This window comes from Dicentrarchus labrax, unplaced genomic scaffold (genome assembly GCF_905237075.1).
Source record: "Dicentrarchus labrax unplaced genomic scaffold, dlabrax2021, whole genome shotgun sequence".
In the NCBI taxonomy this organism is placed as follows: Eukaryota; Metazoa; Chordata; class Actinopteri; family Moronidae; genus Dicentrarchus; species Dicentrarchus labrax.
In genome coordinates this window covers 14,170,321-14,181,478 of record NW_026136720.1, presented here as the reverse complement: position 1 = coordinate 14,181,478, position 11,158 = coordinate 14,170,321, and positions in this window count along the sequence as shown.

The following is an 11,158-nucleotide window of genomic DNA, read 5'->3' as shown; positions in this document are numbered from 1 at the left end:
TTTAAATTACATTAGATTGTAGGTGTACCTAAAGTGGCCAGGCTCGGTTTGTGCAAGAGTTTATTGGAATTTAATTACATTTTTTCTTAAAAGCCTCCCCCTCCCATTCCAAGCGCAAAGGAAAAACTATGGTGGCTGCGAAATGCAAAAACACTAACGCCCCGATCTAGAGCCAGTCTACGGTTTGTTCGCTCTGAGCTACTGTACAAACATGGCGGGTTCAAAATGGTGGACTTCATGGAAGGCGACCCGCCGGATCTATAGATAAAAAAGGCTCATTCTAACATAACAAAAACACAACAATTCCTATGTTCTGGTGATTATACACTAATACACTAAATGTTAAGATAAGCTGCAATGTAATCCCTCCTAGAAAAAAGCTGTTCACTGCTCATATAAACACTATTGCAAAGATGACTGCAAAACCAATTGCAACTTGCAATTTATGAATCCATTCAAGTTTGTTGTTGTGGCAGCCATTATTTGAAGACTACAGTATTCACAGTTGCTGCTCTGCCATTATTTTTTTGATTGCTGTCGTGGTATTTGCCACTCTGCAGGCAGATTTTTTTCAGCTGCTGTGACTAAACATTGACTTTGTTTACAGCTCTTTGTTCATCTGCTGTAAACAAAGGATTTTTGTTGTTTCCCATTTAAAGTGCCATCCCCCATCTACCTTTTGTCTCTGAAAGCCCTGGTTTGTTGTTAGAAGCCTTCAATTGGAGCCTGGCTCGCCTGCCCCCTCTCCTGCCTCAAAGCCGGTTGCAGATGAAAAATTTATGACTGTACGGCTTGAAAACCTCACATTCCATTTGAAGTGCTGCTGTTTCTCTGATGCTGCCCCCACTGATGGCGATTGCGTCTGCCGCCTTCATTCGACCAGTGCCTTTCCTCACAGTGGGAGTGCAAATCAGGGAGAGAGGGTGGGACGGTGTCCATGGCTTTACACTCCTTCACTGGTATTCAGTAAACAACGGTGGATTTTTCTTGGCTGTGTGCAATAATGAGACATTGATTAGCAGCTTTTAAAAGCCACTCACTCTAAGCTCACCCCCACACAATGTTTCTAGCTTTTTGTCTTATTTTTGGATAATATAATTTATAGATTACCTTTGCCACATGCCACCATATTCAGGACCCTCTTTGGGATATATTGGCATTTTACATCTATTTTACACTCAATAATACATTATGTACATTATATTAAAAGTCAAACATATGCAGAATGGCTATTTTGGTACATTTAATATATTTTTTCCACACTGGAGGCCTGTCCATTAATAATGACATGATTTTAATAATGGCATGATTTGTAATACAGAGTTATTCCACTTACAGCATAATAAAATTAAGACACTTTTTAGTTCAAGTTTTGTTTGTTTCTTTTCTTAAATTATTGAGGTTTTCTGGAAAAAGTCACATTTCAGTGCATTTTCCCCCAAAATTTCATGAATAAATACAGAAAGTAAAAAGGGGGTCAACCTACAAGACCCATTAAAACTTTATGAGAATATTCTTGTTCTTTTTTTTTTATTTTGGAAACTGCTGAAAAACAAACCTGGATTCTGGCTCATGGAAAAGGAGCAACATGACGGGGCGTTCTTTTGGCAAGATGTTTTCAGACAGATCTTGTGTAATGTATCTTCAAATATGTTTATAGACTCTTTTTTTCTTTTTTGCAGTCTTTGCAGTGAGCCAATGCGCACAAAAGCAGCACTCTAACTCTGTTTGACCTGCATGAAACAAAACCTTAATTATTATCATTGGTCACACTTTCTTTCTTTTTTTACCCTACTATTTCATGTCAAAATGGCTGCTGTGAGAAGGGTCTATTGTTTAACGCTTCAGAAATGATACTCACACTACTACAAATACCTGTGAACCATGTCTTTCATTTACAGGTTTAATCACCATAGTGACAATAACAACCCCTGTTCCAGGGCCGAGCATGTGGGCGTTGTTTCCCAACGCCTCTCTGCATCCCTCAGTAACCTGAAAAAGATATTTTCACACATCCCTTTGGATGGTTGTGAAATGTGCAAATAGGAAGAAATAATAACAATATGCTAAGGAGTGAATGAGTAACACCATAAATGCTGATTAGAACATTATCATATTAGAAAAATAGCAGATTTATCCTGTCTCGAGAGTTACAAAGCACAAAGGCAGTTCTAAATCTTTTCCCTCCTCCTCAGCAGGATGGGAAGAAGGTAGAATGGTTAGCCTGCTTTTAATTTTGAGCCACATAGTAACATTACAGTAAATAGAAAATATCAATGATATAGATTTGACTTAACACGATTGCAGAATAATTCTTGAGCTCAAAGACCTTGGCAAAGCCTGCTCTCATGCATCAAGTAACACTGGTTCCTAAGCAACAGGTAATTTCACAACACTGCTGTACGTGCAGCAGCAGCTTTTCATAGCGGGGTTTCAAGCCAATCTAAAGTCACATCAGATGGCAACCTTCAATATTGTTCAAACCTCTGTTCAAAGCTGGGGGGGTGATGTCACACTTGTCACTGGAATAATTAGTTCAGGACAATGAAGTTGCATTCATCTTCAGCAGCAAGGTCTTCTCCAGCGCCGCATGAATCAACATTCCCCTGCACAACCTGCGGTTTCCAGGCACAGGCTCAGGTTTAAACGGTTATGATGAAAACTGACCCATCACAAGATCCCATCAGTTTTTAAAGTTATCAAAATATTCAGGCAAAACCTCATGATCAGGTTTGAATGATTCAGCAAGACAGTGTGATAACATCACACCGCATGTGGAGACTATTCAAAGTAGAGAGTGATTACAATGGAATCATTATTTTTCAACATTTGTATGATTTACAAACAGGAACTAGCCATTTCACTTGGAATTATGTTGAAGGATATATCTGGTGATATTCTATAGTTTTCTTAGAGTTAACAAATCCCATGTAAAGACAAAAATCAACAATTGATTAATCCTAATGTATAGGAAAATGCTGACATAGCTTACCAGAGACCTAAAGACACATCAATGAGCCACATTGTTCCTTCTTTAATATGAAGTTAGGCATCATAGTTTATTTTAAGTTGATTGCACACACACTGTCCTCCTGCAGTAAATACTTACTAATAACTACTAACTAACTAATGACTATTTGTCATTACACCTGTCCAGGGACTGCAGTTGAAAATTACAACCTTTTCAAGCTCATTTGTCTTCAGTCGGGACAAACAGGTCCACAAACTGGGTAGGAAGAACTAACACATTGATTTCAAGCTTTTCATGGAATTTGTTGACATTAAGAAAAACACGTATTTCTCAGTATTTTATCTGCAGAACTCACTGATAATCATAGAAATCTATATTTACTGCAATGGATTGACCTTGCCAAAGTGAAAATTTTGACACACAAACAAACCAATCAATACATACGAACATACAGAATTTGATAGAAATTTGACTTACTACACAGGTTCAGATTGTCAAGTTAAAAATGGTTATGATGAAAACCGATCTCCATCCGCTTTTAGACTTATCAAAATAGTAAGGCAAAACTGCATGTCCAAGTTTGAATGATTTAGCAACACTGTGTGATAATATCATACCGCATGTGGAGATAGTTGTATGTAACGTGTCGTATTTCTCAGTACTTTATCTGCAAAACTGATAATCTGCATTAAGCTCGTCCTGCAATGGGTTGAACTTGATAAAGTGCAAATTGTGACTCACAAACAAGCCAATCAATACATACCAAGAATCAGATAGAAATGACTCAATTTAGACTTTTTCTATGACAACCATTTTGATGTATCTCACAGTAACAAAAATACATGTGTTACTAATGCATACAGCATATAGTATTCAGTCATCTAAAGTAGGGTCCAGTTCATACAATGAAAATGTATTTATTCATATACTACTTTCTGCCCGTCAGTACAGTATGTAGCTGTTATTAGATGGTGGGAAGTGAAAAGATACCCTTACCCTTACCTCAAACTCTGAACATGATAAATCCGACCATGTTTTCATTTTAGTTTGGGGATTCAACTAAAAAAGCTCTGTGCTGCTGCTGATGGACAACAACACACCACTGGCTTAGTCTCACAGGAATCCAGACTGGTCAATAATTCAGAGCAGGGCGAGAAATTTTATAAGGGAGGCAGAAAGATAGTGGACAGTGAAAAAAAAAAGCAGGGAGGAAGAGCAAAGAGTAGATATGGGGGAGTGTGGAGGCTAACTCATGTTTGCCTGTTTCTGACCCAGAGCAATAACATGTCAGCAGAGGATTTCAGGGATCCTAGCTGTCAATCAACAAGACACTGAGGGAACAGTCAATATGAAGTGCAGGACAAGAACCATTTTTCTTCAGTGTCTAGCGTTTTATCACAGAAATACACATTACATGAGATAATATATGCCAGGGAATCTGTTTGCTATAGGTACACGAGACAACAGACGATGGAGCATTGATCGGCGTCAGCACCGCAAATGCAAATCACTGCAGAGAACATTTGCATGAGTCGGTGTTAGGAGCTTAATAACAGTATGAGTGATGATGTGAGATATTAAACTGGCCAGTAGCATTGGTACAACTGACAACTAGCCTGACAAATGACAGAGATAATGATCTACAAAAACAAATTCAACATGATGCCTTATGTGGGGGAAAAAAACTCAGGTAACTGAAATATTGTACATGAAAAAGGTAAATCCTTGGACTTATGAAGAGAAAATAAATGGATTTTGATACGTTAAGGATAAAAACATGTTTAATTACAATTATTACAGGCAGTATAATAATATTTATTGAACCACAGGTGAAAACAAGGAACCTGGTCAATAAATCACTGTACTGTTCAAGCTCACATGTAATGAGAAGTACATTTCATGACACGGTCCAATTATTTACAAAATCACAAGCTGATACCACAGAATAGATGTTGTATCAATGTTAGAACAAACCTCTATGGCAGACAAGGCTTTTCTACTTTAAAGCAAACAGCCAAAGGCATGTAACGTCTATATGCTGCTGCCTGCTAAATAAAAGGATGAGTCTTATAGTGCTGCACAGCTCTGCTTAAAATTCCCAGCAGGTAGGAGGCAGGTCTTTTGTCAGGATCAGGGAACACTTTGAAAAATAATAACACTCTGAAGAGTTTTCTTTATCCGTGTGCATATCAAATGCTGCTATTTCTCTATCTTTTAAGTAATTCTGAAAAATGGTAATTTACTTTAGAAAGTAAAACAATCTTTTAAAAGAGATTTCACACATATTGTCACTTTACTGCACCTGTACACCACACATTATTCTCCTTAGGCACAATAACTGTATCCACTATAATAATTAGCTACAATAACAACACTTCTGAACTGACTGCACCACTGGGGTCTGTTAAGCAAACTGGCCCTGAAGTGCCACTATCCTTCCCCCATATGTGCGCCACCTCCCATCTACTCACTGGGGCACGTACATGCAAATGACAATCTGTTGCCATACTAATTAAGGTCTAGGTCACGTGAAATAGAGCTGTGCGACTCCTTCAGCTCAAAGAGGCGTTTATATGATCCAATCACACTGTGAGCAGCCTATTGAGGAAGGTAAGGGCTGTGATGTTATGAAAAGAGTCAGTAGTCACCTTTGAAGCCGCATATCAGAAAAAGAAGTACAAAATAAGAAGCGACATGATGAATTCTGCCCTGCCCATACCATGCCCACAGGGGTTTCCTTACTGGCCTCTCGTCAAACCTCTCCGGGAAACATGACTCAGTTCTCCGCTGCAGTCATCTGGGGAATCGATGCCATGATGTCACTGTGACAGGATACTGTGGATATCAAAACCAATACTGATAATACATCAGGGAAACCCTAATCACAAATGCAGTAACATAATACTGGGCAGATGTTCCCAAAAAGTGTATAGAAACACTTTTGCTAAATGACTGCAATATTTCTTTAGTGAAAAAATAACATCACATATTGCCTAAAACACCAAATTTCAGAGCAGGTGTTCTTGAGGAACCAGCTCACAGTACAAACACAGTAACAGGAGGTGACACAAATGTTGCTTTGACAATCAATTGCTGTCTTTGAGAATCACCACTATCTTTTATCATCTGATGCTGACTCTGAAACACATCAGCTCAGATTATCTAAAAGTTTCATCTCATTACAGATCTGTTTCAAGTCTAACACTTAAAATAAGGTGCTACAACAAGTTTAAGAATTACACAACATGTATATATAAATTACGCATTGATGTTTTTTTTATAAATCACACAAGCTTTTTCTTGTGTCAGACTGTGTTTACCAAAACCTTATTTATGACTGCTAGCATTCCTCCTGTAGTGTGGGATGAATGCATGCGGCTTTGTTCAGGCAGTGACATGTGGAGAGCAGCCGTTTGCTAATGGAGTCTGGCGTGAGTGATCTTTGCAGGAGACCTACGTGGTGTCACGGCACTGCGGTCTCAATGGGATTTACCGTCAGCTTCAGAGAACACACAGATTCCCGGTCGTCTGGCCATTTGTGCTGAACTGACTTTTACAAATCATCATGCTGCCCCCTCCCCCGTCTTCAAAGCAATCACTGCAATCCATTAATGGCGACAGGAGTGATTGGATAGGTTTTAGAAGCTCCAAAGGAAACCCAAGTCTTCACTGTGCAAATCACTAATCTGCACCTTTATGTATTATACAGCTATTTACAACTTCTATAAGGAGGTTCTAAACATACCATTATCTGTTGTTACATTGAACTGTGATAAAGGCATTAACATCAACAGTGTAAAATTGTCTTATCTCTTCTCTGTCATAATTTGTCTAACTTCAGAAGTAGCCGACTGTTTATCTCAGACGAGAACAGCTTCAGTCACACACCTCAAAATAGGAACATTTTATGACTGTAGGTCAAAATCCTTCCACTGAAAGGAGACCAGGTTGAAACTAATACCTTTGTTGATAAGAAACCATCTTTCCTATACTGCAATAATTTGTGTTATTAAAGGAAAACAGATCTGATTTCTTTTGTGCTGAGAGTAAGATAATGTGATCGTTAATATTGATCCAGTTCAGCTACAACCCGGTAGTCTCAAACTCCAGAATTGCTGTTCTCTCCCTGACTTAGTAAAACAAAAGCTCTAATGTTGAGAATACACAAATAATATTTGTCAACTGACTAGGGAATGCTATTGTACTTGTATTGAACATTTATGTTCTCAAAATACATATATACTGTATGTAAATGGAAAAAGTCTATTAAGTCTCTTTATAGTATAATCAGGTGTAGTCCAACATCAACACAAAATGAATTCAACATTTCTCTGACACAGTTGAACAAAATAAAAGATTATAGGATAAGATTATAAGCTTCAAAAAGGTAGGATATATTGCAAACTAGTGTATTTCATTACATTACATTATACTCAGGTTCAATAATCCCCTGTAATTTTAACCTACTTGCCATGCCAATGCAAATTCATGCTATCCATTATAATTATATTTGAAAAAAAGATCACTTCAGAAAGAAAAAACTGTGTAAATCAGCCAGAGTTCACCTGTGTGGCCAGTAAGTGGGTGTTATACCATCACCATTATAAAGCCTCCTGATGTAGCCTTAGAGAGAAATGTTCTCTCTGTCTTTTGTGCATAGCAGGATATTCCCGACAGCTGCTGATAACCAAGACAAGCTCTTGATTCAGCCTCATTCCAGCAGAGATGTGTGAAAGTCAAGCATCTCTGAACACACAGTGAGACGCGTCTGCAGACGATGAATACATTATTCATCAGTAGAAAATCTAACGCTTGCAGACCGGGAGGCATCTTCTTTTATGAAAACTGGTCAAACTCAGGCCCTGTGGCACAAATGATGCTCTGCTGAAAGGAATGCGAAATAACCAGACACAAACCCTGTGTAAGAGTCACTGTAGGATTGAATCTAGAAATGGAAAATACATAGAAAATCAATACTTTGCATTTTTAATGCATTTTTAATCCAATATTATATTAGGTGTCTCTGCTTTTTTAACACAGCGGTGATCAGAGCAACCATGATGCTGAAATAAGGGTTGGATGAAACTAAATTTGCTGCACATATGAAGCCAGACACAGGCCCAACTATATTTATATGCTAAAAAAAAGCAACAAACAAAAAACACACTACACATCTCTAAACATTAACACTACACACACAGATACAATACAAAATCTTGTGTGCTCAGAGAATATAAACCTAAAGCACTAATCAGTATCTCTCAATTAGCTCTTTCGGGACATTTTGGCAAATCTCTTGTTTTGATAGCAATTATGTTTGGCATGCTGGGCTGAAATTTCATTTCATAATTAAAAACTCTGAGCTGTGAGAAATGCAAATCCCCCATCAGACTGAGACAGGAAATGTTGCTTTAACAGGGAAATCCATATTCACAGCCATATTTCTAGGATAAATCTTTTTGGTTAAAAAAATATGGCATTTACTTTCTGTTTATTATATGTATGAATTTGTTTCTCTGATTTAGAGGTCCAGTGTGTAAAATTTAGGAGGATCTATTGGCAGAAATGGAATATAATATTCATAGGCATGTTTTCATTAGTATATATTCACCTATTTTCATGACCTTAAAATGAGCCATTATCTACACAGGGAGGGACCTCTTTCATGGAGGCTGCTATGTTGAACATGTTCCTACAGCAGCTCAGAATGGACAAACCAAACACTGGCTCTAGGTAGGGTCTTTTGTGTTTTCGAGTTTCATTTCTCCTACACTACTTGGAAGGCTGAGCCGTATTCAAATGGTTGCAGTCTGCAACTTCACTGGTGGTTTGTTACACAGAACCATCTGGGTTACTGTTTGGAAAAGGGCAGGCGCTTCCAAAAAAACGTGCGACAGGTGATTGCATTAACCATCTGTCCGTCACCGTCTATCACAGGCAAACTTCAACCATTCAGTTCAATTAACCAAAAACTCCCACCAAAGCCAGTCGGAAGAAGAGCGAAAACCATCAATGAAAAAGCCTTCAGTTCCGTTCTTTGCTCTTCTTTCAATGAAGAAACAATCTCCAAGTTCTACTTTAACTAAAGATCTGTAACCATTGTGTTCAAGTGCATAGCTTGAAGCCAGGAAAGATGGATTCTCACATGATCTCCTGATTTTGTGATCTTGTGAGTCCCGCTGCCTTGAAGGTTACCTGATTCCAGGAGAAAAGATTAAAGGTCATGAAAACATATCAATATGATTGAACTTACTACCCTCCAGTTCGGTAGGATAAAAGTCTGAAAAAACAAACCAATAAACCACCAGACGCATGACCCATATCAGCAAAGCCTTTAAATGTATGCTCACACAGACCACCCAAACAACACACACACACACACACACACACACACACACACACACACACACACACACACACACACACACACACAGGACGACAAAATAGAGCCATGGCAAGGACATCATCTATCACTCTGACACGTACAACACCCCAACTAAAACAGACATCAACACACACACACACACACACACACACACACACACACACACACACACACACACAGAAAGAAATATGTCAAAGAGCAATAAATACTTGACATCAATAACCGAGAGAATCCTTCCTCGGTTTGCTTTACAAACTTTGAGTTTCATCTTCTTTATCTCACTGGATCAGTTCAATACAACACAGATAACAGTACGCCTGCACAATCCAATACAGTCTAATACAACAGCCCTGCAATAAATCCTACCTTTGTCAAGCTTAAAATGTTAAATCATTGATAATTTCCTTGTATATTATATTATAAGGTAATTTAGGTTTGTAAAGCTGTACCTAATAAACTGGTAAGCCAGTTTAATTGGATATACACATAGCTATGATGTCTAGAAAGAATTTGTCATTTAAGATAAACAGATCATGAAAATCAAATCAAGCTCTTCAGTGTGTGCGACGTGTTTTCCAAGGTGTTCTCCAAACGGTTATATAAAGAGGATTATTACACGGCATCTCAGATGTGCGACCCTGCCACCCAACCATAAATTCAAGGAGCTTGTCAGGCAATCGCAGCAGGAACGTGACAGCCTGAGCGCTGCACATTGGCGTGTCTGAGGCAAAGTGATCATAAGCACTTTAATAACTATCAGGAAGATTTGTACTTGTCAAAGGCTCCTTAGATATAACATCCCATTCTGAGCGCTCATAAGCAGGGAAATAAATCTTTCACTCCCAGCCCACAACAATATGAGCGATATATCAAAACATAAATGACCTGCAGGACTGAAATTGATTTTTTTTTTCTAGTAGCTGTTTAGGTTCAATCAGCTCAATCAACTAGATGTCAAAATGCAATATGGAAGCTCATCTATGACAAAAGTAGATCAACGGTACGTAAGTAACGCTACGTGTCTTGTTGGGGGAAAATGTCTTGTTTCAATGTTCATAGATACATAAGTTGGAGTTGTTCTTATCACACTGCAGAAGTTTACAGTGCGTCTCCTAGCAACGCCGGCCCTGACAGTAGACCGCTGTCATGGAAACGCCTACCCAAAGGCTTGAACCTACAAATATGTCCCAAAACATTTTTTATCTTCTTTTGAAAAATTTCAAATTTAAAAAAACACAGATAAAAGTGAGGAGAATTCAAATTTCCATTCAACTTTGAAACAAACGTACAATTGCTACCTCAACCAGCTTATAGTTCTACAATAAATATGCTCTCCTTATATTTAGCTAGGGCTGCGTGCCAAAGTCTAATTTAATAATAAACATTATAATGTAAATCCAAGCTGTTTTAAACCAAGCCTTTTATGAGGCATCTGGGTATAGAGTGGGAGTGGTTGTGTTGGAATATGCTTACACAGACTGAATTTTTCAGAAATTTACAATTGGCCAACCCAATTCAAATTCATTACAGCTGTCAACAGAGATAAGCAGTGCTTTCATGTCTGCTCAAATGTACATGTTCTCCCACCTCGAACACACACAAATCCAATTATGTTCTAATTGAGTGTTACAAGGCTCATTGATTATGACAGAGGCAGTGCAGCAGACTGAGCTGGAGAAAAATATCCCCAGTAATTAGCCCCCCTGAACCCAGAAGGCCTTCGGGTGGCATGATTTAACATTGAGGCAATATTTCTCAGTATTACTCAATTTGAATTGACTTTACCAACAATGAAATGTTTA